The sequence below is a fragment of the Mesoplodon densirostris genome, chromosome 3, assembly GCF_025265405.1.
Source record: "Mesoplodon densirostris isolate mMesDen1 chromosome 3, mMesDen1 primary haplotype, whole genome shotgun sequence".
In the NCBI taxonomy this organism is placed as follows: Eukaryota; Metazoa; Chordata; class Mammalia; order Artiodactyla; family Ziphiidae; genus Mesoplodon; species Mesoplodon densirostris.
The window spans coordinates 123,436,348-123,463,349 of record NC_082663.1 but is presented as its reverse complement, the minus strand read 5'-3'; positions in this window follow the sequence as shown (position 1 = coordinate 123,463,349).

Sequence of the window (27,002 nt, the reverse complement as noted above, 5' to 3'; positions counted from 1 at the left end):
TCAAGCAGAGTCCAGAGCCCATGTTCTTAATCTCCTATACCATACAGCTTCCCTAATTGTACCGTTAGTGTATAAGAAATAGTGGTGGTCTTTCTTTCAGTTGTCATTCATTCATTTATTCAGTAAGCATTATTTAAGTGTCATCTCAATATGAGATATTAAGCTCTGTCACGGAGATGAATAGGACAGTTTTTGCCCTCAAGGATCTCACTTTGTGGGAGGAAGACACGCATCTCAATAAATGATTATGAATGGAATGTGATAACGTAGTAAAAGTGCTTACAATGTGTTTGGTGAGGACACAGAGAGAGTTAGGGAAGGCATCCTGGAGGAAACCATTTCCCATCCGGGTCCTGAAGGTGAGGAGGAGTTTGGCACCGAAGATGGAGAAAACAAGCAGCCCAGGCAAGAAGAAGGTCCGTTATGCACTGCTGCATGTGGGGTCCTGCACTGGCTTCTGGGAGGGACACAGACCAGTTTCTACTCCAAGAGCTAAAGTCGAGTGTGAGAGTTGCACTGACAAATAACCAATGAAGAGTGTGTTCATAGCGCAGATCCAAACAAACCTCTGTGGAACTATAGGGGAAGGAGAGCTATTCCTGGCTCTGGGAGAAGGAGGGGGAAGCTGGGGGCTTCTCCATGGAGGACCAATTGGAATCGGGCTTGGAAAGATGAGAAGAATGTTTCAAAATTGAGAAGTAGAGGAGTGAAAGAATGTGGGCTATTTAGGGAACAATCTGTTATGAATGGAAGGAGGCACGTGGAGGTGGGTGGTGGGAACCCCGAGGGGCATGGTGCCAATGCTTCGAAGGCCTGGAGTGCCACTTGAAGAGTTTTGGAAAAGCCTTGATGAAAGGTGGATACTTTTCCAGCAGAGGTATTGCTAGGAATTAGAGTTTATCCTAGATCAGTCATTTTCAAACTTGGTTTTCTCTACAGGACTTTTCTTTCAAACACAGTCTGAGATAAAACCCTAAACAGTAAACCATTAAGAATGAAGCCACCCGCTTGGCAAGGGGTGGAGAGGGCTCAGGATCCAGGCTGCCCAGCCTTCACTGAGGACTCTATGCAACACAACTTAAAATCATCCTACAAATGAGAGGTCTGAGCCTGGAGAACACGGTGTTTCCAGGCCCATTCCCAGGCCAACTTGTTAGTCCATCATCAGGCACACAGCTTTTGTTTCTGGCAATATGGCAACACCAATGTCGGGTTTGCCTATCAGTGCTGATCTGATATATATATAAAACAAAACAGCGGTTCACAGTTCATCAATGATGAGCTGAGCTGAGAGTTTATCCGCACAGACATCCACGTTACTTAAATGAGTCCCTTGAACGAAGCTGTTCACTGCTTAGAGTTCCTGTCTTGAGGATATCTCTTCCTCAGTGGAATCCTGGGGGCTTGGAGGAGTTAACACAACTTCAGAATTACCTCTCCCTTTCCCACAGAAGAACTTGCCCACAGGGAGGATCTGGCTCCATGCTGAGAATTCACTGCCAGAAAGTGAAATGAAAGCCTTCACTGGATCTGTGCACCTGGATACCCCCAGGAGAAAGGAGAGAGGGAAGGGATATTTCATTTTTAGAGTTTCCAACAACATATCCCAACAGGCCAGGCTGCAAGGAGAAACAGTGATCCCTGAAAGCACTAAGCCAGAAAAGGCCCAAGATACGTCAAAGAAGACCCCCCAAGAGTGAGTCAGATAAAATACAGGACACCCAGTGAAATGAATTTCTGATAAAGCACAAATAACTTTTTAGCATGTCTCAAATGTTGCATGGGACATACTTATACTAAAAAAAATTATTTGTAATTCAAATTTAATGGGGTGTTCTTTTTTTTGTTTGCTAGATTGGCAAACCTATCCTCAAGCTGCCTCCCTCATGAAGGTATGCCCCCTTTCTATCTACGCTTGAATTGAACTTCAGCCCAGTTTTTGGTCCAAGGGCTCACTCCAAACCCTTTAAGCATGAACTCAAGCCTCTCCACACCGCAGTGGCAGACAGCCTGTCCGACCAAGGGTAAGGGGCTGCACCCTCCAAAGCCGTCATGATTCTCCCAGCATGCTCCTTTTGAAATCCTGGCTGGTTGGTCAGAGGCCAACAGGGGGGTTTGGCAGGGTAGGGGATTAAAGAGGCCTAGTGCCTGATGAATAAATGTTTATAATAACCACATTCCCTCCTTGACTAGCTGGGGAGTTTCCATCAGAGCTGCATTGCCATTAGGCAAGCTGTGTGCTTTTTTGTTAGAAGTAAGTTATTGGTGCCTTGCTGCTGCAAACAAAAAACATCTGTGGAGAGCCCACAAACAGGAAACTCTGGAGGGGAAAGGGGGAAAAAACTCATATTATCTGCTGACCCTGCTATATGCATTTTTGAAAAGGAAGAACGTAAGTTAAACCAACAACCCTCAAGTATAGGTATAAGCTAGGACCAGAGCATGACAAAGACTGAGTGGCACTGAGCAGGCTTTGTCCTGTGTTTCCCTTTTTATCTAAGCTGGCTGCATTAAAGAGAGGCCTAGCTTCTGCTAACTCTGGTTCTCCAGGGATGGTGGCAGCTGCCAAAATTATCTTGCTCTGATGCCCCATATGCAAGTACAGCTACAGGACAGGGATGCTGTTGCAAATTACAAGTGGTCTGTTTCATTGGAGCTTCCAAACATATATACCATCCTGAACTGCTGCAACTAGAGGAAAGCCAGCAAAAGAGCAGACCTGACCAGTTTCCCACAGAGGAAGTGTTTGACCTTCGTGTGTATTGGCTCTGAGAATGACGTTCAGCATTCTGCTTTCCCCTGGGCTAGTAGGTTGAGAAAAGTTTTAGGAATAAATGTCTAGTAGCCTAGAAACTATGAGGTGCCCCAAATTGAAAGGACGTGGCTAGAGAAGGGAAGCAGGTAAGAAATTTACTCTCCATCTTTTCCCGTAAAGAAAGGAGGATGATGAGGAACAGATGGAGCAGGGAGGGAGGGAGGGGTGGAGCCTGGGAGGCAGAGCTGGAGACATACAGCCCTCTTCCTTGGCCCATAGCCAGCTTGCATGCTCTTCACAATTGATGTGCCTACGGGGTTATATAACTCATCCAGAGGACCTGGCCCTCTGTGACTTCTTAATGACCCAGACTAAGGAAAAACTGCATCCAACTTGATGAAATTTCCAGTGGAATATAAAGGTCAGGGGGAAGAGTAACCCCAAGTCACCATAGGAATGTGTCCTGGTCGTTAGTGAGGATGATATAAAGTTACGATTTATGTTTGGCAGTGGAAGAGTAAGAAAAAAAAAAAACACCTGAAAATGGATAGTTAGCAATTCTTATAGAGAGAAAAAGCATAGAAAAAGCATATGAAGGTGAGATTTGGCCAAGGTATATTCCCTATTCCTGCCATATAATTTGATTGATGAATCTGTGGTTCTTAAAAGTCAGAGTACATTAGAATCACCTGGGGAATATATTTTTAAAAAGCAAAGAGAACACTGATTCAGGGCTCCATTCTTAGGTTCTAGCTGTGAAGGTAAATCTGGTGCGAGCAGTCCACCAAGCACCCTTCAAGAAACAATATTTAGAATGTGTCTGGGTAATTTGCATCCCTGGGTATCAGGTAAGTCACTCTTACTGGCTCCTAGCTCAAAGGAAAAAGAACCAATAGGGTGTTTAAGAGTGGGAGCTTGGGAGTCAAATTTAAGCTCCACTCCTGGAGTCTATTACTTGCTGATGATGATCTCCAGTAGTTACTTAATCTCATTGAACCTCAGTTTCCTCATCTATAAATTCAGGATATTATAATATATACTGTAGTACATGCCACTTTGGGTGATTCCACAGATAAAATGAGATGATGCATGGAAAGGATTTAGCAGAGTCCTTGGCCAAAGAAACGTGAGTTGCTACTATCAGTGTTTCCACTCCATCATCAACACCATGACTATCATCATCAGCAATAATTTGTCCGTTTATTGAGAACATGCCGTGTGCCAGGGCAGTAAGCTAGCAATTATTTTATTTTATTTTTATTTTATTGTCAAAATAAATGTAAGGGACAGATTATTCTTCCCATTTGACATATGAATAAGCAGAGGTTATGTAGCCTGAACCCCATCACCCTGGTGAGACTGAGAAGAATCATAACTCGTCTTCTGGCAGGGATGTGAAATGGTGCATTGGCTTTTGGTAGGGATGTGAAATGGTGCAACTGGTGGTCCTGCAAAAAATTACAACTAGAACTACCAAAAGTGGGATCACTGGATTATATGGTAGTTCTCATTTTAAGTTTTTTTTGGGAACCTCCATACTTGTTGCACAATGGCTTTACCAATTTATATTCCTACCAACAGTGTACAAAGATTGCCTTTTTCCACATCCTCACCAATGCTTGTTATCTCTGGTCTTTTTCATAATAGTCTTTTTAACAGGTGTGAGTTGATATCTCATGTGTGGTTTTGGTTTGCATTTCCCAGTTGATTAGTAATGTTAAGCACTTTTTCATGTACCTGTTGGCTATCTGTTTGTCTTCTTTGGAAAAGTGTCTATTTAGTTCCTCTGCCTTTTTAAAAATTGAATTGCTTGTTTTATTGCTGTTGAGTTATATGAGCTCATTTTCTCAGTCTCTTGCCAGAACGATGATGGTAAAAAAAAAAATCAGTGTTTTAAATTTGCATTTCTATAATTTCTTGTGAGATTCAGCATCTATTAATGTTTTTATTGGCCTGATGTATTTTTTCTGTGACTTGTCTGTTCATAATCTCTGTCCATTTGTCTACTATGTTGTCTTTTACTGATTTAGGGATACTCTTTATGTATTCTGGATATTAATACTCTGTATATTGTATATGTTGCAAATAATTTCTTCAGGTCTTTCACTTCTTATTAAACTTTTCTTAAGACTTATTTTTCATTAAGAGAATTTAAACTATCAGGCCATTCAATAGTTTCTGAGTTTTTATATTTTTCTAAACCCTAAATTTTAAAATTACTATACATTTTTCTAATATTTCTCTAGTTTTATATTATATGCTTAGCTCTTGAATCCATAAAGAATTTGTGTTTGTGTATAAAGCTTGGTAGAGATTTAATTAAATTTTATTTTAAAAAAATCAATAGCTGATTTTCTCAGCACCATTTATTAAACAGAATTTCCTTACCCATGATTTGAAATATTACATTAAAAAAAACCTATTTATTTATTTATTTAATTGGCTGCGTCAGGTGTTAGTTGTGGCATGTGGGATCTTCATCGTAGCATGTGGGATCTTTTGTTGCGGTGCTCAGGCTTCTCTTTAGCTGTGATGCGCGGGCTCCAGAGTGCACGGGCTCAGTAGTTGCAGCAAGCAGGCTCTCTAGCTGTGGTGCGGGCTCTAGAGTGTGGGGGCTCAGTAGTTGTGGCGCATGGGCTTAGTTGCCCCGCTGCAAGTGGGATCTCAGTTCCCTGACCAGGGATCGAACACCTGTTCCCTGCATTGGAAGGCGGATTCTTAACCACTGGACCACCAGGGAAGTCCCTGAACTATTACATTTATTTTAATACAAATTCTCTTGCATACATGGATTCTGTTTTATTTATTTTGTCTATTCTCATGCTAGTTCTACACTATTTTAACGCTTTTAATTTGTAAGTGAATTCTAGCTTTTAAAAATATCGGAAAAAGTGAGACTTCCCCCTCAGTATTCTTTCCTTTAAAAAAGTTTTCTTAGATATTCCAATTTTTCTTCTCCAGATAAATTTCAGAAACAACTTAAGGGCTTTTTAATCCTTTTAAGATTATTACTGAGACTGACTTGAATTTGTAAATTTATTTTGAGAACTTGGTTTCTTTAATCCCACCCAGGAATACAGTGTTAGTCTACTTACTCAGATTTTCTCTTATATACTTCAGTTAGGTTTTATAGTTTTCTTCAAATAGATTCTTATGTATTTCTTGTTAGGTTTATTGATAGGGGTTTAATAAGGTTTTGTTGCCATTGTGAATGAGAGTTTTTAAAAAATCTATTATATTTTCTAATTGCTATTACTTGGGAAAAGGAACACTACTAAAGTTTACCTATTGCTATAGTATTTGGTCACATTTTTGAACTCATCTATTCTAATAATTGGCCAGTTAACATCTTAAGTTTTATTAAAAAAAATAATTATTGAGCACCTATTATGTGTTGGAGATATGGCTGGTCTAAGCCCAGAGAGACTGCATTCTAGTGGAGGATTATGAGTCACAAACAGGGAAGCAAATATACAAGCACAAGAACTGTAATGCTATGAAGGAAATAAAAGAGAATGATGTAACAGAGAGGGAGTAGGACACTCTCTAAGTATCACCAGGGAATGCTTCTCTGAGATGATGCTGGAGACCAGAGACTCAGCCATGTCACGAGCTTTCCAGGCAGAGTAAACAGCAAATGCAAAAGCCCTGAAGCTGGAAAGAGCTTGGCAGTCCAAGGAACAGAAAGTAAATCCAAGTGGCTGGAGTGCGAGTGGACAAAGTGGGAGTTCAGAGAAGTAGATAGGAGCCCATATAATATGAGGTGTTTTAGGCTGGGGCAAGGAGTCCAAATGTAAGTGCAGTTTGGAGCTATTAAAAGGTCAGAATACTGCAGCAATCTGATTTATGTTTTAAAGCAATTGCTTAGACTATGTGGAGGAAAAGCTTCCAGATAACAGGAGTAGAAGTAGGAGGAGGTTTTAAATGGCTCAACCGTTAGTGGGCCATTCAGCCATTGGTCGATGCTGCAGTGGACCCCGCCCCCAAGTGAGCAGCTGTCAATGAGCAGTCATTAGAGGGGCACTGAGCCAAGGGTCGGTGGTCATCAGGTAGGGAGTGAGGTAAGAGGCAGATCCCGGCCTTCTCCCCAGGGCCCTCCAGCTCACCTTCCCTCGGGTGAGGGGGGCCCAGGGAACAGGCTGGGGCTGTGTCCTGCAGGGCTCCAGAGCCCTCGCCAAGACCGCCCACTGGCCAGGCCCAGGCCCAGGCCCTGAGGCCTCTCCCCCAACCCTGCCTGTGCAACCTAATGGCAGCGACAGTCTGCATGGGACACAGTCTTGGGGACCTGGCCCCCACTGTTTGGGCAGCCTGAGGAACCTGAGGGTCAGTTGGGTCCTGGGCACCTGGCTCCCTCAGCGTTGACAGCTGGGCAGGATCTGGGGACCTGGCCCTGAAGGAGCCACCAACTGAGATCTGCCTCTTCAGCCAGGCCTGGACACTGGCGGGAGGACCCAGACTGGGTGCTGGATGAATGCTCCAGGGCAGGGTAACTGCCACCCCCCCCTACAACGCCCACAGGGACCCCCTTCTCTCAGCCAGGCCTGGACCTTGAAGGGTGAAAGTTGTGCCTTGGGACCTTCCCTTTTCTTGTCAGAACAGAGAGTAATATTTGTTTGGTGGAGATATACAGGAACACTGTTACCTGACTTTGACTGACCTCGAGAACAAAGGATCTGACACCAAGAAGTTTGCAGCAACTAACCACACCCCTCCCTCACCTTTCCTATAGAAGGGCTTTGCTGAAAGCTTTCAGGGAGTTTGGGGGTTTTTTTAAGGCAAGAGCACCCATCTTCTTGCATGGCCCTGCACTAGAACCTTTCTCTGTTCCAGTCTCCGGTGTTCTGGTATTGATTGGCCTCACTGTGCATCGGGCACATGGACTTGCGTTTTGGTAACAAGGTGATAGTGGCTTGACTAGTTTGCTGGCAGTGGATGGAGAGAAATGGTTGCATTCAAGATACACTATGAAGTAGAATGAATCAGACTCACTGATGCATTTAATGGAGAGGATTATTAGGTTTTTGGCTTGAGTAACTGGGTGGATTGTGGTGCCATTTTCTGAGGTAACAAACACTGGGGAATAGTGTTTTGTCAAGGGAGAGGGAGGATCAAGGATTCTGTTTGGGAAATGTTTACTTTGAAACATGGAGTTGACATCCAAATGAATATGTCAAATAGATGGTTGCATGGATTCATCTGGAGCTCAAGGGGACAGTCAGTCCTAGAGACATAAACTTGGAATTTGGAAGCATGTAGATAGAATTTAAAGACATAGGACCAGATGAGATAATGTAGGGAGAGAAGAAAGAGGAACAATCTCTCAATCAATGTGGCATTTAGATGTCAGTTATGAGAGGAAGAGACAGCAACCCATAGAAAACTATAGGAGTAGAAGATAGCAAAGGAGCCTGAGAAAGTGAGGAAGGAGGAATTGCCGAAAAGAGTGATGTCACAGAGGCCAAGAGAGGATGGAGTTTTAAGGAGAGAGCTCCAAGAATGCCGTCAAGCGCCGCTAAGAAGTTGCGAAAGAAGAAACAGAGTTGATGACCTTAAAAACAACTTCAGGGACTTCCCTGGTGGCACAGTGGTTAAGAATCTGCCTGCCAATGTAGGGGACATGGGTTCGAGCCCTGGTCTGGGAAGATCCCACATGCTGTGGAGCAACTAAGCCTGTGGGCCACAACTACTGAGCCTGCATGCCACAGCTACTGAAGCCCACTCTCCTAGAGCCCGTGCTCTGCAACAAGAGAAGCCACCGCAATGAGAAGCCCGTGCACCACAACGAAGAGTGGCCCCTGCTCGCTGCAACTAGAGAAAGCCCTCACGCAGCAACCAAGACCCAACGCAGCCAAAAACAAATAAATAAATAAATTTATTCTTAAAAAATAATAATAATAAAATAAAAACAACTTCAGTGAAAGCCAGAAGGTAAAAGCCAGGTTGCGGTGAAAGCCAGGTTGGAATGATTTGAATAATAATGGGAGATGAGGAGTGGAGGCAGCTGGAGTGGACAGTTAACTCCTTAAAGAAGTTTTCCTGCAAAAGGAGTGAATAAATGAAGTTGTTGCAGGAAGGGCATAGGGAGGCAAAGAATGATTTGCTTGTTCAAAAGATTTTAGATATCAGAGCTTCTTTATCTGCTGAAATGAGTAAGTAATCCAGAAGGAAGGAAACAAAATCAAAGATGCAGGAGAGGGAGGAGGAAAAAAATGCATGAGCAGAGTCTTTGAGGGAAGAGAAGGGAGGAGACCCAGAGCTTGAGTGGAATGGGAGTGATCTTTGATAAGAGGAGAGGCATACCTTCTATCAGAATTTGAGAGAAAACAGAAAATATGAGTACCTCTACAGATAAGTTTATAGATTTTGCTGTGGTGAAATGGAGATGTTTCTCTCTGAAAAGGGGATTCAGATCAATTGATCATTTCTAGGTAAATGATCAAAAGATCTGGAAATAATTATAGGATAACCTTTTCTTTTACAAATAAATATCTTATTACATTGGTTACTGACTCCAGTCCAATACAGAATGGAGTGATAATAATAAGCATCCTTATATTTCATTTGCTTTAAAGAACATAATTCTAACACCTACTACTAAATGAGATATTTACACTTGTAGGTTTCTGGTAGATACAGTACAGCAAATATTTACCTTTTTTTTTTTTTTTTTCTTGTCTGCGGTACGCGGGCCTCTCAGTGTTGTGGCCTCTCCCGTTGCAGAGCACAGGCTCTGGATGCGCAGGCTCAGCGGCCATGGCTCACGGGCGCAGCCGCTCTGCGGCATGTGGGATCCTCCCGGACCAGGGCACGAACCCGTGTCCCCTGCATCGGCAGGCGGACTCTCAACCACTGCGCCACCAGGGAAGCCCCGATGAATTTGTTTTAAAAGGAAGTTATCAGAATACATACATACATACATAGTTTCTTCTATGATTTCTTCTATGATTATTTGTCTATTCAAGTGTTTTACTTCTTTTGTGGCCAATTTGGGTCATTTTCTTTTCCTGGAAAATATTCATTTCATCCCAATTTTTAAATATGTTTTAAAAAATTTTATATGCAATGATACAATTTTAAAAATCTCTGTATCTGAAATTATGTCCTTTATCTCATTTCCAAAGTGGTTTATTTGTGTCTTTGAATTTTCCTTAACTGGATTTGCCAAAATTTTGATGTCAGGTAAGATTTTATTTTATTGAATAATTCTTCTAACTTTGTAAATTCAAGGTTTTAAAAAAACTATTTACTTTTGCCCTTGTAACTAATCTTTTATTTCTTTGAGTTTATGTTCTTTTGCTACTTTCTTGCACTAAATTCTGATTTATTTTTATTCTTCCTCATTTTCTAATAAATGCATAAAAAGCTATAAATTTTCCACTGAATACCACTTAGACCATAGCCCACAAGTTTTAACATGAAGTGTTCTTCTTATAAATCATTTCCAAAGAGCTTGTAATTTTAATTTAGATTACATCTTTAAGACTTATTTTGAAAGTTGGTTTTAATTTTCAAGTGATTATTATTTTTGTCATCCTTTGTTATTAATTTCTAATTTTATTGTGTTATATTCAGGGAAAATATATTGCAGTATTTAAAATTTTTTGAGGTTATTGTGGTTTCATATATTGTACAATCAGTTTTTGAAATGTGTTTCATCTATATTTTAAAATGCTATACATTCATTTTAAATGGCCAGATTTTAATATATGTACTTTTTAATTAGTTTAAGTTTGGTAGTGTTTAATTCAAATATAAGTTCTTATATTTCTCACAATACCTTTTTAAAATTTAAAATTAGATCCACTGTAGAAAACACAGAAAATTATAAATAAGAAGAAAAAAATCCAAGCCCTATGAACCTAGAGATAAATATTAATATAATTTTGGCCTATATTTTCAAAACTTTTAGCCTTCTTACATGGTAAAGATAATGCTGTACATATACAGTTGCATCCTGAATTTTTTCCTTATTTAGCTTCTGTATTTCTGCATGTCAGATAATTCTTCATAACTACCATTTTAATAGCTAAATATTCCATAGTAAGAATCTACTATGATTATAAAGATGTTTTACATATTTTTCTATTATAAATAATTCTGTAGAAAATAACTTTGTATGTAAGTCTTCTCCACATTTAAGATTATTTTCATAGGATGACTTCACAAAGGAGAAATTAAGTCAAAAAGTATGAACATTTTTAAGGCTCTTTGTACTTATAAGCATTTTATATATATATCAAACAAAATCTGTGCTTTTTTTATAAAGTATACAATGAAACTACTAGAGATTATCATCTGTCTTCCTCAATCTGTCTCTACTGATTTAAGTCAGAGAAGAAGTCATAGTTTGTATATCCTTCCAGACCTTTCTACATGTGTTTACATACATATGTCTACATGTTTGTTTAATGTTTCTGTATACAAGTGTAAGAGAGAATACATGCATGTACAAGTTCATAATACACACTAAGCATTCACATTTTTATATAATTTGGAGCTTGTATGTGTATGTGTGTGTGTATATATATATTACACGTTAAGAAAAATATATGCTAGTTCAAGTAAGAAACTTTCACATTGTCAAGGTGCCTAATGATTAAAAATAGACCCTCACAGTGTGTATGTGTACATATATATATATATATATATGTACACACACACACACGCACATATATGCTTATTTTTAAAGTTTAAGAAAAATATGTGCTAGTTCAAGTAAGAAACTTTTACATTGTCAGGTGCCTAATGGTTAAAAATAGACCTTCACAGTATGGATTCTCTTATTTCCTCATTAATGTTTTATAAAAGATTTAACAAAATAGTGAATTTCTCTGACTTCCCTTCATTATCTGGTAAATCATTGTCAGTGTTCTCTAGTTTCTTTATCAAGTTTGAACACTAGTGAAAAGGCTTGCTACTCTTGCTACTCTTTCTTTAAACATCTTTTAGTTAATTAAGAGACAGGAGAACTTGTCACAGTGCAGGAATATCTTTTCCTTGGACAATCAACTTCAAGAGAGTGGCACTCAGAACACAATAAGTGCTCCTAAGATGCCAAGAAAATGGAAATTAATAGATATTCACTAGATGGTTGGTGATGGTGTACTAAAATGAGCATAGCATCTTCCTTCTCCCTTTGGGTTGATGTTATTATTGGGGGGCAACCCCTAAAATAGCTACCTAGTAGTCTATCAGGTGCATACCAGTCAGGCTGCAAGTTACAGAAAACCTCAATTTCAACTGGCTTGAATACTAATGAAGGCATCGTTTCTGCTAACAAGAATTCTCAAGGAGTTTAACTCCAGAGTTCATTAGTCCTGTGGCTCATGACGTCATTAAGAGCCCCTCCTTCTCCTGTTCTTCTTCCTCAGCTTCTCTGATTTGTCCTCTGCTAATTCCTTCCCTGTGGTCTCAGTACGATTGGCACAGTTTCAGCTGTCCCATGCAGACACTGAAAATGTCTAATAATGAACTTGTCCTTATAAAATTTTCAAATAAGAAAGACCATTTCCCAGAAAGTCCCTAACTGACTTCTGCTCTTGGCTCATTAGCCTGCCTCACATACTGATCTAAATCAATTGCATGAGTAACTTATCCAGTCAGCATCCATTCTCCCTTGAAGCATGTAACACTATTAAAGAGGGTGGATATCCAAACAAAATTAGGGATGCAGTAGGAAGGAAGAAGTTGAGGAAAGGGAAGAAATATCATGTATGCAACTGACTGTGTCTACAAAAATGTGGATAATACTGGCCTATTCACTCTATCTCACCAGTACAATACGTTTTCAGTTAAGAAAACTTTACCACCCCTTTATATGATACTGTTAAATACAAGAATAACTCATTTGTATTCAGTAGAATTGATTTTATTTTTCAGTTGGTTACGTGGCATAAAACAGACTTGGTCTCTCTTTACGGGCAATTCTTATGTCTGAAGAATAAATTAATGATACTGCTCTAGTTTCGTTTTCTCCCTTGACCAAAGGCCACAGATTACGTCACTTTCCAAGTATTCTCATGACGTAACAATCTGTATCCACGAATTCCTCAGAAGTCTGGTACTTGGGACCTTTATTTAGGCATTAATTTACTTTTAATTTATTTTTATCACCACCATTTATATTTGGAGGCTTGTGCCTTGATGGTAATGTCAGCCTCTCATGCTGCTGTTTGTTAAACTCTATGAAATTACAATATGCAGCATTAAATCAGGGCAGGAAATGAAATTGAAAACCACATTAAGTACTGCTGATGTCTTGTTGGCACAGGCTGAGCCTTGCTACTCTTTCTGTTCTGGTCTGCAAATCACAGGACCCTGGAGGCAATTACTGCTCCCTCGTTGAGAAATCAATGACGAGGATACAGCAAAGAGTGATTAACACACATGTATCTCCATTTGTAAAGCATCCCCCAACACCACCACCATAACTACCCCCGTGTATCTTCTGATCACAGATTAAAGAATAAGCCCTCACAATTTTATTTATTGGAGTATAATTTACACGTGAAATGTTCATATCTTAGGTGTGCTGTCCAATCAGTTTTGATAAACGCATACTCTTTTGAAGACTGTGCCCCTATCAAGACACAGAACATTTCCATCAACCCAGAAGTTACATGTGTACCTGCCCAGACAATCCCCCTAACAGAAACAACCACTAATCCTATTACTTATCACTATATGATATTTTTGTATATTCCAAAGTTTCACATAAACTGAATCCTATAGTATGTCACCTTTTGCATCTTGCTTCTTTCTTTAGCATAATATTTTTGAGAATGACTCATGTTATTTCAAGTATCAGTAGCCGATTCCTTTTTATTGCAGAGTAAGATTCCATTATAGGAAAATACATAGTTTACTAATCCATTCTCCTATTGATGGACATGTGGGATGTTTCCAGCTTGGGACTGTTATGAAAAAAGATGCTATGAACAGTTTTATTTGGCTTTTGCTGTACATATGTTTTTATTTTTCTTGGATAAATAGGAGTAGAATTGCTGGGTCATAGAGTGTGTTCAACTTTTGAAGAAACTGAATTTTCTGAAATGGTCATTCCATTGTACACTCCCACCAGCAATATATGAGAATTCCGGTTGCTCTAATATTTGATATTGTCAATGTTTTACATTTTAGCCATTCTAGTAGGTGTGTAGTGGTATTTCATTACGGTTTGAATTTGCTTTTCCTGGATGAATGATGTGAACACTTTTTCATATGCCTGTGGGCCATTTGCATGTCTTCTTTCTGCAAAAATGTGAAAACAAATATGTGAATTGTCTCTTGAATCTTTTGTCCATTTTTTAATTGCATTGTTTGTCTTATTATTAAGTTGTGGAAGTTCTTCATATATTCTAGATAGCAGACTTTGGCAGATATACTTGTTGTGAACATTTTCTTCCAGTATGTGACTTGTCTATTTTCTCAAGAGTGTTTTGAGGCCACAAATCCCTCCACTTTTTTAAAATTAACCAAAGTCCACAGTTTACATTAGGGTTCATTCTTTGCATTGTACATGCAATGGATTTTGATAAATGTTTAATAATAGGTATCCATCATGACAGTGTCACACAGAATAGTTTCACTGCTCTAAAAATCTCCTATGTTTCACCTACTCTTCCCTTTCTCCTCCCCAAACCATTGTAATTACTGATCTTTTACTGTATCCATAGTTTTGCCTTTTCCAGAATGTCATATGGTCAGAATCATACAGTAGCTTGCCTGTCCAGATTCACAACTCCCTTTTGAAACGTATAATATCTTCCAGATTCTAAGCAGAAATAGATTTTTAATGGATTTTTCATTTTTTAATAGAAAGTATGATGATAAAAAATTATCTATAGGGTTTTTAAAAAAATTGACATTTTGAAAGTAGAAAGAGTCCAGGAGGAAGAAAAGTAGTTGGCCTTAATTTAACACTTGTTATGTAAACTATCAGCCAAGGAGAAAAGCAAATCTTAGAAAAAACTGAAGAGCATTGTTACCAAGAATCCGGCTCTCAGGTCTAATCTGGATTTGAGCCTTGGATCTTCCACTTACTAGATGTATAACTTGAGCCAGTTATTTAACCTCTCCAAGCCTCAATCTCCTCATTTTATCATGAGGATAATAATAGTATTATAATAATAAGGTTAAATGAGAAAATACATGGAAAGTGCTTAGCAGTCATATAGTTAATTCTTAAGAAATGCTTCCAGTTCTTATAATTACAAACCACTGGAGACACACCTGAAATGAATTCAGGTTAAACACTAAGCCTGTCATTAGAGAGACCGTCTCTGGAGCTCTGGGCAACATCTGACCTCAAAGGTGAGATCTTTGAGCTACATTTTCCTGCTTCTGGCCTCCAAAAAGTGTAGAGAAATATCAATATTATAGAATGACAGTGATGTGAAAGTGGTGGCACTCAGGGTGGGAGGGGAGGATCTTGAGGCAGCTCTTACCGATAGATCAAGCACTACGCTGGTATTGGCACACCCAGTTGGATATGTCAAATGATGTTTCAAATAAAATTTTTGGAGCAGGGGAGGCAGAGGTGCTGCTGAAGCCTACAAAAGAAAGGTGTCTTCTTTGTTAACAGTTTATTCTAGAATCTACAAAAAGAGCATTTTTTTTTGAGAGCCTAGTTGTTGTTTTTTTTTGTTTTTTTTGTTTTTTTCTTTTTGCGGTATGCGGGCCTCTCACTGTTGTGGCCTCTCCCGTTGCGGAGCACAGGCTCCGGATGCGCAGGCCCAGCGGCCATGGCTCACGGGCCCAGCCGCTCCGCGGCATATGGGATCCTCCCAGACCGGGGCACGAACCCGTATCCCCTGCATCGGCAGGCGGACTCTCAACCACTGCGCCACCAGGGAGGCCCGAGAGCCTAGCTTTGAACTTACCCAGCAGTATCTGCTCTGCTCAAACTTGAATAGATGAGCAAGAAGTATTTTGGAATTCATTGTGAGAACCTCTAAGGAACTGTCTTTATTAACCATTTTTGCCTGGACTTCCACTAATATCTAAGGATATTTCAAAGGTCATGAATCCACTGTGTTTTTGAACTGGTCTAAAAGTAGATAAACATCCTCATCATAGAAGGTATCATTGTTACAATAGTAGGACCTGGCCTTTAATACACAGTTGACCCTTGAACAATGAGGGAGTTAGGAGCACCACCTCTCTGCTCAGTTGAAAATGCACATGTAACTTTTTAGTCATCCCTCTGTACCTGCAGTTCCACATCTGCAGGTTCAACCAACCAGGGATCATGTAGTTTGTATTTACTGAAAGAAATCCACTTGTAAGTGGACCTTGCAGTTCAAATCTGTGTTGTTCCAGGGTCAACTGTAAGGTGGTTTTCTGCTTTAATTGCAGGAAAGAGGCTAAGAGCCTGTATATAACTCTTGTCATCTAGATCTTTGGTCTCTAAATTCTTTTGATAACACATCTACCAATTTTTAAAAAATAGGTCATACTCACCATAAATTTATTTACTAATAAATTAAAATTATTTAAGGTACTGTTATGTTATAGAATAGTACAGTATATACCTCTAATATATTGGCACTAATATATTATGTATTTAGAAAATATACACAAAGTACATACTAAAAAGGACAAGATAAAAATGAAATAAATACTATTTAATATTAATATAGCAATGTAAAAGCAGCCATCTTGCTCTTCCTAAACATATCATTAATAATACTTTTAGAGAGAGAAATGTCACTGACATATTTATTTTATTTTATTTTTTAAGATCTCTGTTTAATTATTTGTGATAAAATGAACCAATAGAGTGATTTTTTTTTTTTTTTTTTTTTTGCGGTACGCGGGCCTCTCACTGTTGTGGCCTCTCCTGTTGTGGAGCACAGTCTCCGGACTCATGGGCCCAGAGGTCATGGCTCAAGGGCCAAGCCGCTCTGCGGCATGTGGGATCTTTCTGGACTGGGGCACGAACCCGTGTCCCCTGCATCGGTAGGCGGACTCTCAACCACTGCGCCACCAGGGAAGCCCCAATAGAGTGATTTTAATTTAATTCTGTTTTCTATAGTTCCTGTCATAGTTGAAAATGATAGCTCCAAAAGATTTGTAGAACCAAATGGGGTAAAGATATTATTGACTGGCATTATTGAATTGTGATACACATTTTTTCATATCCACCCACTAATTATGTAAAAATTTTTATCGAAATCTGACAAATTTCCATCTCCTCTGATGCTAATAATTTATTCTTTTAAATAAAAAAAGGTTTTGTTGAAATAATTTCTTCAGTTGGAAGATTTTTACAACAGGTTTTAAAAACATGGCAAGAATGAAATAGAATGCTTAGATTAGGAATACAGAATTTGGGGAAAGTATTGGGTAGATTTAAATATAGTAGGTAAACTCTGTTTAGAGGGCAGGGCAGAACTGGCCATGCAGATATCAACAGTAAACAGTTTTAAGTGTACAGATATGAGAATTTTTAAAGGAGACATGTTCACACATATTTTCAGCAAGAAATCACATAATGACAAAAACATTTCCAAATATTTATTTTCAAAATGCTCTTTCCTTAGCATGAGTTTCTTTTGAGAAGCAGTTATTTTCTCACTTGTTATTAAAATATCAAATTGTACATCGAAAGAACAAATTAAATATGTGGCTCATTAAGAACTCATGCTAGAGACTTCCCTGGTGGCACAGTGGTTAAGAATCTGCCTGCCAATGCAGGGGACACGCGTTCGAGCCCTGGTCTGGGAAGATCCCACATGCCGCAGAGCAACTAAGCCCTTTAGCTGCAACTACTGAAGCCCGTGCTCCTAGAGCCTGTGCTCCACAACAAGAGAAACCACTGCAATGAGAAGCCCATGCACCACAACAAAGAGTACCCCCCTGCCGCTCGCCACAACTAGAGAAAGCCCATGTGCAGCAATGAAGACCCAATGCAGCCAAAATAAATAAATAAATAAATTAATTAATTAAAAAGAACTTATGCCAGAAGTAGGAGAAATGTCAGTTCTGCCATTGATATACTTGGATTATTGATGTGATCTTCCAAATTCTGCCTCTTTACAAAATTGTCATTTGTCCAGTTTGTAAAGGTCAGTTTAGTTTGAGTACTTAATAGTAAGTTTCAAAAATTCCCTTAACCAGATCAATGTCACTGTATGTGAGACATTGGACTGACCAAATGAAGATGCTTATGTCAATCTGTGTTATAAATATCAGTAGGTCTTGATTTCTTTTTATTTTTATATACAAATAAGTGCAAATAGAAGTTCTAATATTTTCTAGAATTTTCATCTCACACTCTTTGGATCATCATGGCACACCCCCTGGAGCCATTCAGTCCCCTGTTTGGAGACCACTAGAGCAGGCCGTTACTATCCTGGGAAAGAGGAGGGCACTTCATTTCTCAAATACACATTTGCCTGTCCCAGCTTGGCTACACCCCTACTGTTGGCCCCTTCCATTAAGAACATTCCTCTTCACCCTTCATGAACTTTTGGTTACATGTCAAGATTCTGGTTTTATAAGATCATGTTTACAATGTTAGTCTAATTTCTTTGTTATCCATATCACATGAAAAGTTCAGTAAAGGAGAGAGTTGAGTTCCAGCATGTCCTGGGAGAGATCAGAGGAGTGAATGAAATTGATGGAGTTTGGCAGATGGATGGATTGTGTGTGTGTGTGTGTGTGTGTTGTTTGATGAATTTATCTAGTATTTTTTTCGCAGTGAAATTCTGTCTTCTTGCTCCCTGAGCTTAAACATTAAAGGTTTTTTGCTTGTTTGTAAACAAAACAAAACACTCTTTATGACTGAAGGTTTTAGAAGCAATCGATTTCTTCTTTACATAATTATGTAGCTCTTTGTTTCTTAATTCAGGAGAAATGTGGAAGGCAAATCCCATATAACCAAAGAAACTATCCTTTGCAGTGTAGAATAATAGTTAGAGCAACCGTGTAGTTTTATGTTTCAGCTATGGTTTATTTGATCTTCAGAGATGTGCGGACTCTATGTGTACTAGTCTGGGTTCTTTACAAAGAAAATTACTCCATATAGAAAGAGTCCATGTCTACAGTCTGAGTAAGGAAGTACTGATATAAATAAGACCATTTCTTATCAGTATAAAAGTAGGTGACATACATGTTTATAGTTGAAAGGAACCCTATCTTACAGATGAATAAAATGAGACCCAGAGGGATTAAGTAATGTCCTCAGGATCACAGAGTTTGCTAGTAGGAGATGGAACTGGACAAGGTCTTTTGACTCCAGGTCAGTGAGCTTTCTATTAGAATGCTCTACTGGTGTTTGTTTTTACAGCGAAGTATAGACATCAACTATATTTGGAGGTAGCATGAACAGGTATTTACTTAGAGTGAAATGGAGTATCTCTGGCAGGGCCAAGCCTGGGGCAGCTGTAAACTGCCATCTTGTTGTACTAGGAAGAGTTTCCATAGCAGTGACCATGACTGGAGAGAGATTAGTTCATGTACACGGCACAAGATGACGTCCCAGAAACATGGACAAGGAACTGTAGCATTTTGGTTTCCTGGAACGTCCAGGGTCTGATCTCCTTTGGATTAACGGTATTACTGGAGTTAGCTCCAAAGGAACAAGGTGATAGAAAACAGATGATCTAGGCCTCACTATGTCCTAGACGTCCCCTTAGGGTTTTCTTCTAATATAAGGATTAAGGAATAGGGTATAGAATGTCTATATACATAATTGTAAATCAGTGCCTTTAAACTCTTTTTTTACCTGTTGAGATATAAAATAACCAGGGACTGTTGGAGTTACCACGTTACTAGCATTCCTCTTTTACGATCCATCTTACTCTGTCCACCCTGGCTGTACCACATACTAGGCTGGGTGACAACTCTAGCTGCTCCCTTGTAGCTCAATAGAGCACACCTCCACTGTGTCCTACCTACAGGAGATTCTTTTCCAATTATCATATCAATAATAACTTTTAAAAATGAATGTCCATTCAAAAGACATTTAAACAGTAGCTCCATTGTTTGAAAAGACATTTAAACAGTAGCTCCATTGTTTGATTTATTTCTGTATTTAGACTCTCAAGTAAACACTCTTGCCCTGTGATTTCAGTTCTGATTGTAGACCCAGGATATCCAGTAAACTTTTAGGAGCATATAGATAGTGCTCAGCATTGCAGAATGCCTTTTATTCATTCAAGAAATAATACTAAGTGAGTCTAGACAATTACTTCAAGTAAGGGGATGTCAACTCACATAAGGCATGGTTGGGTCCTGCTTTCTTTGAGCTTACAGTCTAGTGGGGCAGGCAGACAAGCAACAACCTGGAAAGGGGTATTCTGGGGTCAGTCTGTGCAGATTATCTGTAAGAGAACAGAGAATTTGTCTTCGGGACCATCTGGAGAAGCCCTACCCCAGGTGCTTAAGAAAGACTTTGTTAAGCTCTGAAGATCATCTGTCTTTGGAAAACCCTTCGGAGTGTGGTGAGCAGCTGTGTGGATGGTACCAAGATGGAGAGCCCAGGACTGGTGAGCAAAAACAGGGCTATAGATGTGAGGACACTTCAAGTGACTGGATTAAGGAATTAGGGAGAAAACAGTCATGGTCACAGAATTTGTTTAGTTTCTAACTGTTGGCCTGAAGCCCCTACCTAGCTGAGGATAGATGGGTTTTTTTGTTTTTAATTGATGAGTTTTTTTAATTGAAGTATAGTTGATTTACAGCGTTGTGTTAGTTTCAGGTATACAGCAAAGTGATTCAGTTATACATATATATATATCTTTTTTTTTGAAGTAGAGTTGATTTACAATGTATTAGTTTCAGATGTAGAGCAAAGTGATTCAGTTATATATATATAGTATATATATATTAATACATATATACTATATGTAAATATATATACTATATATAAATATATATACTATATATAAATATATAGTATATATATTTATAGAGAGAGTATATATAAATATATATACTATATATAAAAATATATAGTATATACATAAAAATATATACTCTCTCTATAAATATATATATATATATATATATACTCTTTTTCAGATTCTTTTCCCTTATAGGTTATTACAAAATATTGAGTATAGTTCCCTGTGCTACACAGTAAGTCCTTAGGTGGGTTTTATTTTTAAAACAGTTGTAAACTTTTTCTAATTGAATGATTTTACATAACAATCCAGATTTCTGACCTTGAAAAATTGGAAGATCTATTAATACTGCTTTAATTTTCCCAAGTGGTAGCAATGGAGTGAGCTGTATAGTGACAGCTCCCTGTGGCTGGAACATCATAGGAACTGGTTCTCCCTAGGCCTCACTACTTCCTCGTCTCTCACCCTATTTATCATCTAACCCTGAGCCTATGTCATCCCTCACTCCTTAAGATTCCTGTCCCTCTTGTTTAGTTTCAATAAAACATGATTGAGGTACTGCTGTGAAGGGATTTTTCAGGTGTAAGTGAAGTTCCATGTCACTTGATCTTAAGATACAGAGGTTACCTAGGCTGCCTGATCTAATTGCACAAGCATGAGAAGGACAGGATATGCCCTTGCTGCTTTGAGGATAGAGGGGACAAGTGAAAGGGAATTCAGGTGGTCTCTAAAAGCAAAGATCAGACTCTGGCTGACAGCCAGTGGGAAAACAGGGACCCCAGTGCTACCATCATAAGCAACTGGTTTCTGCCAACAATCTGAATGATCTTGGAAGTGGTTGCCTCCCTGGAGCCCTCAGATAAGAGCCCAGCCAGCCTATACCTTGACTTTGGCCTTGTGATAAATACCTTGAGCACAGCTCAGCCAAACTCACCCAGATTCTTGGCCTATAGAACTGTAAGATCTGTAATCCAAAAATGGATTTGTTTATATCACTAAATTGGTGATAATTTGTTATGCAGCAATAGAAAATGAATGCATGGGCTTTGGAATCAGACACATATGGGTTTTACTCTGGATCTGCCACTTGCTATCTGTATGACCCAGGGAAAGTTCCTTAAGTTTCTTTCCTCATCAGTAAACTGGGGATACAAATACCTCATAAAGTTGTTGTGAAGATTAACTGAGATAACACAGTGTAGAACTAGCCTGGCACATAGTAAGTGTTCAATAAGTATTAGCTCCCTTTAAATAAACCTGTCAATTTTCTGGCATCTTCAGTAAAAACAGAATTTTTGAAAATTCTTATAAAGCAAACAAACCAATTGCAGAAAATAGTAAAGTGCTGGCATGTCGTCACAGAGACCAAAACTGTTGATTGAAATACTTTGTCACTGTTTGCCTATTATGAGATCTTTTTGGCCACAGAGACTCTAAGACCCTGCACTGCCAACTTACTGTAGGATGAAAAATCCATACTTGAAGAAGGGATAAAACTTGGGTTCCTGTTTCCAGTCCTGTAAATAGCCAAAGCATCTTGGGAATACCCTTCCATTTTTCTAGACTTCATTTTTCTTATCTGGACAATGAATGCAGGCTTTGTAAAGTCCCCAGGATCCTCCTCACTCTCCCTTTGGAAATGTTATAAATGAAAGATATAAAAAAGGTGCTGCCTGCTCTAGGGAAACAACTGTGTATATGCATTTTGAAAGCTGGTAGAGGGGTAAGGTCCAGAGTAGAGAATGGAGGCTCCTCTATCTTCCCAGGTGGTCATTTCCTTCCCATTTTCTCCTACTTCTTACGGGTTTGGAGAGCTGAAGAGAACCTTGGTGAATGGCAGAGTAATCCATCTATCAAAAAGACTGCTCTGCCAGGATGTGCCAAATATTCATCAAGCTAGCTAGCTTCTTCTTAATCTGTACACAGTAATAATGACTTCCAGAATTAGAAGAGAATTAGGACAAGATTATTATTAACATCTGCATCTCGTTGCTTGGTACGCTCCTTCATATATTATGAACTCTATCTTTTTGCAATTTTCAGCACTCAGGAAGCCTTACCAGGTATCATTTCAGCTAAAGCACAGTGATGAAAAATGCCAACCCTAACACCGGGGAAAACACTTCGTAGATGAAAGCATTGGCATTTGGGACCACTTATGCTGCTGTCCAATTCTGAATGATTGCTGATGTTCATGTTTATTCAGCAAAGATCCTTGGAGACCTGTTGGAAAGGGCACGTGTTCCCTGGTTAGGGAAGACAAGCCACTCTGCTCTCTGGAACAAAAAGAAGGGCAAAGGGGAGGTCATCAGTGACCTTAATTATCTGCTATGTGTGACCTACCTGCTGGGAGCTTATTAATGAAGAACTCACAGAGGAGATGGGGAACAGGCTTTGTTTTCAAAACAACTACTGGCTGTGTGCCTTTGAGCCAAGTACTTGACCTCTCTGGGCTTCATCTGTAAAGTGGGTATGAAGTAAAAGAGTAGACTCTTCCACCAATCATTCTTTTTAAAAGTTTCCTCCACATTATTAGAATGTAAGGAAGTTCACCTATATTATTTTTCTCAATCTAAATGAATCCCCTTTGTCAGGATTGACAAGAAATCCAATATCAGTTATTACTGGTTAGTGGCATAGGCAACATTCAGCAGTCCCGCTGAGTTAATGCAGTCCTGAAGCATGGGGAAGGGGCTCTGTTCTTCAGTCCACTATGGTGCCCATGAAATTTTCATTGTTCACATGGGCCATTCCAAAGTGAGCAGCTCCTGTGTTCATGGCATCTATGCCTTCAGTACCCATCCTGGTTCCTGGAACCTTCAACATGGCTCCTGACACCACAGAGCATGAGTTCAGGACCCAGTTAGCCATGCTCTGTTCCCACTCTACCGTTTCTCATGTGTGATTGCAGATTCCTGTCATACTTTTTTTTTAAATTTAAATTTATTTATTTATTTATGTCTGCGTTGGGCCTTTGTTGCTGTGTGGGCTTTCTCTAGTTGTGGTGAGCAAGCGAGTGGGGCCACTCTTTGTTGCAGTGCACAGGTTTCTCATTGCGATGACTTCTCTTGTTGTGGAGCACAGGCTCTAGGTGCGTGGGCTCAGTAGTTGTGGCTCGTGGGCTCTAGAGCGCAGGCTCAGTAGTTGTGGCGCACGGGCTAAGTTGCTCCGCAGCATGTGGGATCTTCCCAGACGAGGGCTCGAACCCGTGTCCTCTGCACTGGCAGGTGGATTCTTAACCACTGCGCCACCAGAGAAGTCCCGATTCCTGTCATTCTTCGTCCTTCTTCTCCCTTCAGATCTTTGAGAATCCAGCCTCTCTGCTCTGGTTGCATTATTTCTCCCTCCTCCAGCCTTGAAGACTTTCCACCTTGGGTCAAGCCAGCTCCAACTTTCAATAAGCCTAGGCCAGTGGCCACAGTGGACTGGAACATGATGAAAAATGGTAGCCACCACTAGGGGAAGGCAAGATGAACTGGAAAGCTCTGTGGTGAGCCACTGAGTACATGCCCATCTGAAGGAGGGAGTTACTGCTCAGTTCCAGGTGATTTATGCCACATGGGAATAAAAGTTCAGAACTGTAGGTTTTCCAGTATTTCAGGATAAGCAGAGATCCAGATTTTCTCAGGTGTAATTTCCTGACTTTAAAATTTCGGTGCAATTAAAAAATAAAAATATCGTGAAGGCCAAATAGACCACATCTTGACAGTGGCCAGTTTGTGATTGCATTAGTTTTCCAGGGCTGCCATAACCAAGTACCACACATTGGGTGGCTTAAACACTAGAAATTTATCATCTCACAGTTCTTGAGGCTACAAGTCTGAAATCAAGATGTTGGTAGGGTTGGATATCTCTGATGGCTGTGAGGGAAGGATCTCTCCCAGGCCCCTCTCCTTGGTTCGTAGGTTGTCATCTTCATATTCACATGTGTTCTCCCTGTATCTTCACACCATCTATACTCTGCATGTCTATGTCCAAATTTCCCCCTCTTTGTAAGGACACCAGTCACATTGGATTAGAGCCTACCCTCATGACCTCATCTTAACTTTATTAAGTATATCTGTAAATTCCAAATAAGTTTACATTCTGAGGTACTGGGGGGTTAGGACTTCAACATATGGATTTGGGGGGATTATAATTCAACCTATAACAGTGATTTCAACCCATTCACCTGTTTATCAACAGAAGATCCAATCTCCAGTATACAAAATATTGGTTACTGGGTATGGGAAGGTGGGGAATGCATCAGGAGGAAGGCAAACATCACTCATTCTTTTGAGACAAGAAGCCACAATCCATTCATCAACCAGGTTATCTGCTCAGCATGGCATCTAACACATAATAGATTCTCAATAAATATTTGTTGAATTAGAATGAGTTAAATTTGATCAAAAATGGACAGAGAAAAAAAGGAGAGAAGGGCATAGACTAGAGGGGAATAGAGATATTTAAAGATGCTCATGGAAAGAGCTGAAGGAAGTCCATTCTTTACAGCAGGATAGGAGCTCAGCCACTTTGTAGTGGGCATCAAATATATCTGGTGTGGATTGGGCATTTTCCTGGCTTAGAGGAAAAATATAGGACATGTTCTAACCTGAATAGAATTTGGGGCTGGCGGGGTGTGTGTGTGTGTGTGTTGTGAGACTTAATTTCTCAATGTCGAACAAAAAAATGAATCATATAATTCCTAATGAATTATTAGTGCAATAACCTACATGTTTATTTTGTTCTCTTCTTGTTTCCCCATATTTGCTTAGTGAAGTATGTTGGCAGAGTGGATAATTTCTCCTTATCTGATGAATAATGCCTAGAATTTGGAGACAAATCCAGACTCACAACTTGTCCTCTTATTTGCTATGTTCGCTCAGCCAAGGTGGCAAGCTTCTGAGTCCTAAATTTCTCATTTGTAGAGGATTAAATTGTGAAAATTCTAGGTTCCCTTTGATTGAACTCTGGTATCCATTATAGGACAGAATGACAGTACTTTCTTAGATCAAATCTTCCTTCAGCACTTTTGGAATCAATTTATCAATTTTGATTTTTCCCCTGAGTTTATTTTGTATTATGAAGTATGTTAGCCAGATACCACCCTAAACTGGCTTAAGTACAAGAGAAGAAAAAAGCAGTTTACTTGCTGATGGAACTGAGAAGCCAAGCACGGTTGCTCCTGGGAGCTCAAATAATATCATCAGAGTTCTGTTGCTCTCTTTGCATCTCTCATCTCAGTTAGACCCTGCTTGGTTTTATTCTCCAAAGACTCTTTCTATGTAGTGAGGAAAAGATTATCAATAGATAGCTCCATGCTCACAGCAGTCTTCCAGCTTTAAATTCAGAATAAGAGATAAAAATCTCTATGTCTCTAGTATAAAAAAAAAAAGTCCAGAAGACTTTGATTGATGGTGCTTTAATCACATGCCCTTTCCTGAACTCATCACTGTGTGTCAGAGGTTGTAGTACCCTGACTGGCTGAGCCTGAGACACATGCCAGGAGCAAGAGAAAGTGGGCTAGCTCTTGACTCCTAAATACATGGGATGGGTAAGGACTGACTCCTCCAAAGAAGGGGTTGCTGGGCTGATGAGAACATAACCACTGTAGTGTGCAAAGGTCTCTTGCTTTATTCAAGTTATTTATTAAACCTTCTAAAAAATTTCTACCACTGGTTATTTCAGCCTCGTAAATACTAAATCTGACCATGAGCATTGATACTTTGGCTGGACATACATAGCAGACTAAAAACATTACAAGCTTCTATAGGTTAATAACTAATAAATGTGTGCATGCATGCATACATATCAACACACACACACACACACACACACACACACACACCCTACTTAATTCATTGTCTATGTAACTATGTCCAAGCACTTCAATGTGGCATTCATGGCTCTTCCTAAGATGTTATAAAATATAACCCTGTACCATTTGGGTTCAGAGATGGAATACCACTTTGCAGCTTATAATACTGGGATTCGGGGGTTTTTCTGAGCTTTGGTCAGAAAGGAATAAGTCAATGAATAAGGTTAAAAGAATTCTGGGGCTTCCCTGGTGGCGCAGTGGTTGCGAGTCTGCCTGCCGATGCAGGGGACACGGGTTCGTGCCCCGGTCCGGGAGGATCCCGCGTGCCGCGGAGCGGCTGGGCCCGTGCGCCATGGCCAGTGGGCCTGCGCGTCCGGAGCCTGTGCTCCGCGGCGGGAGAGGCCACAGTGGTGAGAGGCCCGCGTACCGCAAAAAAAAAAAAAAAAAAAAAAAAAGAGAATTCTGACATGTCTGGGTGTTTCCAGCACAAAGGTGTGGGTGTAGAGGGACTATTAGAAGTCTATTTGCATAGGAGCTAAGGTTCCTCCTAGGGAAAACAAAAAATAAAAAAAACCCTAATAAAACAAAAGCTGTATGC